The sequence below is a fragment of the Solanum dulcamara genome, chromosome 8 (genome assembly GCF_947179165.1).
Source record: "Solanum dulcamara chromosome 8, daSolDulc1.2, whole genome shotgun sequence".
In the NCBI taxonomy this organism is placed as follows: domain Eukaryota; kingdom Viridiplantae; phylum Streptophyta; class Magnoliopsida; order Solanales; family Solanaceae; genus Solanum; species Solanum dulcamara.
Window position 1 is genome coordinate 55767769 of NC_077244.1, and position 5537 is coordinate 55773305.

Below are 5537 nucleotides of genomic sequence, written 5' to 3' on the forward strand. Positions count from 1 at the left end.
GAGAAATACATACCAATAGAAGAGCAGAGGGTATAATAGAGAGTTTGAAATCGAAGACAACCAAACACCGCTGGAAAGAAACTTCACGGCGACAAAGGAGGTGGATTTGCAGCTGGCGGTGGCGAACCGGCGGTGGTGAACCAGCGGCGAGAGGGGTGATGGGAAAGGTTTGTTTTTTGTCCTCTACTCAGTTTTCTCTAAATTTTTAAGTTTTCTTAATTTTCTTAAAAAATTAAATGACGATTTTTTTAAGTTGATTTTTCTCTAAATCAATTTCGAAACCGTTTTTTCAACTACATAACACTTATTGCCAACATTAATGTATTAATATTTTGTGATCTCAAGTTCTTTGCTTTTATAGTTCTTAAGAATAATGACAATATCAAGCTTTTTAGATGACGTTGTCAGCTAACAACACGTGGACTTGGATTCATTATATTCTATTTGTGCATCTTAATATTTCAATTCAATTTTATATTTGTACTTCATTTTGTAATTTATTCACTCAATCAAAGTATTTGAGTAAGCAAATCATCCACGAAATATATATTCAATTTAATATCCTTGTCACTCGATGGTCATTATCATTAATTGATTTTAAAAAAAACTGATGTTGTCAGCTATCAACATGTGGACTTGAATTAATTATATTCTATTTGTGCATCTTAATATTTCAGTTCAATTTTATATTTTTACTTCATTGTGTAATTTATTCACTCAATCAAAGTGAGTTTGAGTAAGCAAACCATCCACGAATCCTTATGGTGATGGCACATTAGCTTGCTGGTCAAGAATCCTTATCCACAAGGCTTACGTGAAAGCCACGTGAGCCCGATGGTAATGCGATACATAAATAACAAGTCAAACTTTTAATATATGGCATAAATATGCTAATTCTATTAGTTGGATGATATATTTGAATATTTTCTTAAAATATATAATGTTGGATTCAAATAAAATATAATTTATCATCCAAATCAACTTCAAGGAAAACGTATGTCCAATAAATTATCCAAGAAACAAACAAAAATTTGCTTATAAAAAGAGGACTAGCAACCAATCTTTTTTCTCATTCCATCATGGCGCTACAACATTTTCCCCTTTCTCTTGCCACATTTTTCACTATATTGCTTCTTATACTCACTATGAAGTTTTTATCCAAAAAAATAAGACCAACTCTAAACTTGCCTCCAGGTCCATGGAAATTGCCTCTTATAGGAAGCATTCACCATTTAAGTGCAAGCCAATTACCTCACCATACTCTAAGAGACTTAGCCAAAAAGCATGGCCCCTTAATGCACTTGCAGCTCGGTGAGATCCCTATAATTGTTTTTCCGAGTCCTCGTATTGCCCAAGAGGTACTAAAAACTCATGATGTTGTGTTCGCAAATCGTCCTGAGCTTTTAAGTATCAAGATTTTGTCTTACAACTATTCAAACATAGTGTTTGCACCTTATGGAAATTACTGGAGACAAATGCGTAAATTGTGCACGTTGAAACATTGAGTGCAAAGAATGTTCTATCATTCTCCTCTATTAGGGAGGAAGAATCATTCAATCTTGTTCAATATGTTGAATCAAAATTTGGATCAATTATTAATCTTACAGAAAAAAAAATATGCTCTCACAAATGCTGTACTTTGTAGAGCAACATTTGGGAAGAGGAGGAAAGAAGAATCAACATATTTCATGTCTTTGGTAAAGGAAATCGCTTTGATGATGGCAGGTTTGGACCCTTTTTTTGTTTGTTTGTTTTTCCATCTAAAGTATAACGCTATTAAGTATTATTTTTGTTTCATTTTACTTGACCTCTATAAAAAAAAATAGGTGTTTCATTTCTACTTCATCATTTTAGCAAATCAAGAGAATTGGTTTAGTAAAATAAATCTCTAATTAGAACTTTTTTAAGGAGTAATATGTCAGATTAACAATGTTCAAGTAATATAAAACGGAGGAAGTGATATGCATCATGGGTGAAGGGACTAGTCTAGTGTACTTATAACTTGTTTGGCCGATCTTTCATAAAAAATACTTTGATTTTGCATATAGTAACAACTTGTGTTTGACTAATCTATTTATTTAACAAGGTTTGGACATAAGTGAGATGTTTCTTTCACTCGAATTATTGTTGCAAGCCATTACTAGATCAAAAGCAAAATTAGTAAAGGTTCACAAAGAGTTAGACAAGGTGCTCAACATGATAGTAGAAGAGCACAAGGAGAAGCTACAATATCAAAAGATTAATGGTGATCAAGAAGAGTCATTACAAAAATACGATTTGGTGAATCTCCTGTTAAGACTTCAAGAAAATGTCACTCTTGAATTTCGCTTCGTTGCAGACAATATCAAAGCAGTCATAACGGTGAGATTTTATTTTTTTATGGTTCTCCATTCTATATTATCATGATCCTCATCAATAATATTATATTATGAAAACTAATACTACATGAAATGAATCAATGATTATAGCCATTATTAAATGCAATTTGGGATTTAAAATTTATGAATTTCCAAAATTATTTCAAATCAATATATGATAGATAATAATTGAATTTTTAGTCAAAAATTTAGAAATACTTGTTGTATATCTTAAATTCCAAAAGTCTTTTATTTTTTTTAAAAAATTCTATATTGAGTCAAAAATTGCTACATAAATTGTAACGGGAATACTTATTTAGACCAAAATTAGAAGATGTTCATATAATCCATATATATGCAGGACATGTTCATAGCAGGAACTGAAACTTCAGCAACCGTTCTTGATTGGGCAATGGTTGAAATGATGAGAAACCCAAAAATTATGGAAAAAGCACAAACAGAACTGAGAAGAATTCTCAAGGGAAAAAACAGAGTAACAGAGAGGAATTTGAAAGAAATTAGCTACCTAAAATTAGTAATTAAGGAAACTCTGAGGTTACATCCACCACTTTCTTTTTTACTTCCAAGAGAATGCAGGGAACAATGTGTAATTAATGGATATGACATACCTATAAAAACAAAAGTAATAGTGAATTCTTGGGCAATTAATAGAGATACTGAATTTTGAGAAAATGCTGAGAGTTTTTCACCCGAAAGGTTTATTAATTGTGCAAATAGTAATAATGTGGAGTTTATTGGACAACATTTTGAGTATTTACCATTGAATGGAGGAAGAAGAATGTGCCATGGAATTTCATTTGGTTTAGCAAATATTGAGCTTCCTTTAGCTCTACTTATTTACTATTTCAATTGGAAGTTGCCTAATGGGATGGAGCCTGAACATATTGATGTTACTGAAACTTCAGGTACTAGCTGCAGTAGGAAATATAATTTGTGTGTAATTGCTATCTGTAAGGATCATGAACTTTGATGACTAGAATTACTAATAAAAGATTTGCAGTAATTATTTAATGACAATAGTATAATTACCGTTAAATGCTTTGACAACTCTGAGTATATTATTTACGACTCTATTTAAGTTTTCATCATATTTACTATCAATAAGAATACTAGTTAAATTACTTCAACAATTTTCTAAATATATTTTTCCAAATTAATTTAGCTATTTAACTAGACTAATTTTCCCTTTTATAAGTTCTTTTTTTTGGGGTCAAGTAGAGTTGAGTCAAATAGAAAATTTGGCATGATTTTATCTGTTACATTGCGGTTTGAGTCAAATATACTTTTTAACTTTTAAGCAAGTAGTAGTAATAACTTTTTGATATGTAAGACTTGTGAATGAGCTGAACACAAGCAATAGGCTAATTAGACAAGGTTAAAATTGTAAAACTATGATTGGACTTATCTGGTCTTCTTTAATCCCAAAATAAATAAGTAACGGGTTGCTTTACTTTGGTAAAGTAATAGTACGGTCTAGAGTAAACCTGTCAAATGAGTCGGATCGGATCGGCAAGAATTCGGCTTGATAAAAAACCAGATTGAAATAGCCCAATCGGGTCCTTGGGGACTGGGTTGGGAGTATCGGAGAGGGTGGCTAGGCTAAACAAGGCATTGGGCTGGTAGATGGGCCCAAGTGCTAGCTCAGATCTCGGCCTGAGGCACCGACTTGGTTAATTATTAATTTATTTATTTTTAACAAAAGAATTTATATACAGTAAAATCTCCCTAAATTAATATAGATGAGATCACAAAATATTATTATTTTTTAGATCTATTATTTAATCGATAAATTAATATTTATTAATTTAAAGAGTATTTTGAGATTCAATGAAGGTTAATTTTGATTACATCAAAGTCATTGTATCTTACTAATTTGTGTATCATATTTATTGAATTCACATAAAAAATAAATTTATTATACATAAAGTACAATGAATACATCAAAATCATTGTATCTTACTAAATTATGTATCATATTTATTGAATTTATATAAAAAATAAATTCATTATACATAAAATGCAGTGTATGTGTATGATTCATTGTAAAATATTTTTTTGTTAAGTGATTCATTGTAAAATAAATTCAAGAATTCAATGATTCATTGTAAAATAAATTCATTAAATATAATGTTCATTGTTTCTTAATAATCAAATAGTATTCATTGTATCTTTACTAAAAACATTCAATGTTGATGGTGAGAGAATAAACTATATAAACAACATAGGAAATTTCTTGAAATCATATCCAAAAATGGCTTCTCATTTAAAAGGTGTTACAAAATCAACAATGACAGATCAAATGCGTGGCTACTGCTTTCCACAGTTTCGATAACGCTTCTCTGATCAACTCCTAAATTGTTCTCTCTTTGCTGAACTCCGACAGATCTGGTCCGTCTCTTCAGCGAATCGAGTTTGCTTGGCTAAAGGTTGGTTTTCCGACGAGATCTATAAGTTCCCTTCTGATTTACTACTTCTACTTCTACTTCTACTTCTGTCTCCTTCTTCGCTATTTTCCGGCAGACTCTCTCTCTCTTCTTCTTAAAGTTTTTCCAGCGAAACTCTTCTCCCTTTCTTCTTCTTTATTTTCCAGCGAAGGTTTTCATCGTCCTCTTGTGTTTTTCCGGCGAAATAAGTTTGCCCAGATTCTGGGGGCCACAAGAATATTGCGACGATGTCCAGGATTTCGGTCAGATTTACTCACAACTTTCTCCGGCCAGGCTCTATCTTTCATTTTCTTCCCTAGCTAATTTTTTTGTGCTCCACCTACTTTTCTAATCTTATCAATTTGCTTACCAAAATTGCTCTTGCTCTTGTCTTAGTTCTTACTTTTTTTTTCTGTCTCTCTTTCGGCACTTATTGACTAGTGTCTTTGATTTCATATACTTGCCTATTAGTTAGTGAGTGTTTTTCCTATTCTACATTCTATATTGTCAGGTAGTATATTATTGATTGTATTCTCTTGATTTATTTGTTCTCACATCTTCATTTTGTAGTTATATTTTTTTATATTATTTTTTAGTTGCTTTGGAAACTGATAGTGGATTAGGATCATGTCCTCGATTGGGGTTGAAGGCGAGGAGAAATAGTGGTAAGAGGGGGCCGAGCTTTCTTAAGTGGAGAGTAGGTTCGTGGAACATAGGGTCACTTACAGGAAAGTCC

General features: G+C 31.7%; 1 pseudogene; it reads left to right on the forward strand.

Moving 5' to 3' along the window:
* Window positions 1-910: 910 nt before the first annotated feature.
* LOC129901084 (premnaspirodiene oxygenase-like) lies at window positions 911-3402 on the forward strand (annotated as a pseudogene).
* The last annotated feature ends 2135 nt before the right edge of the window (window positions 3403-5537 follow it).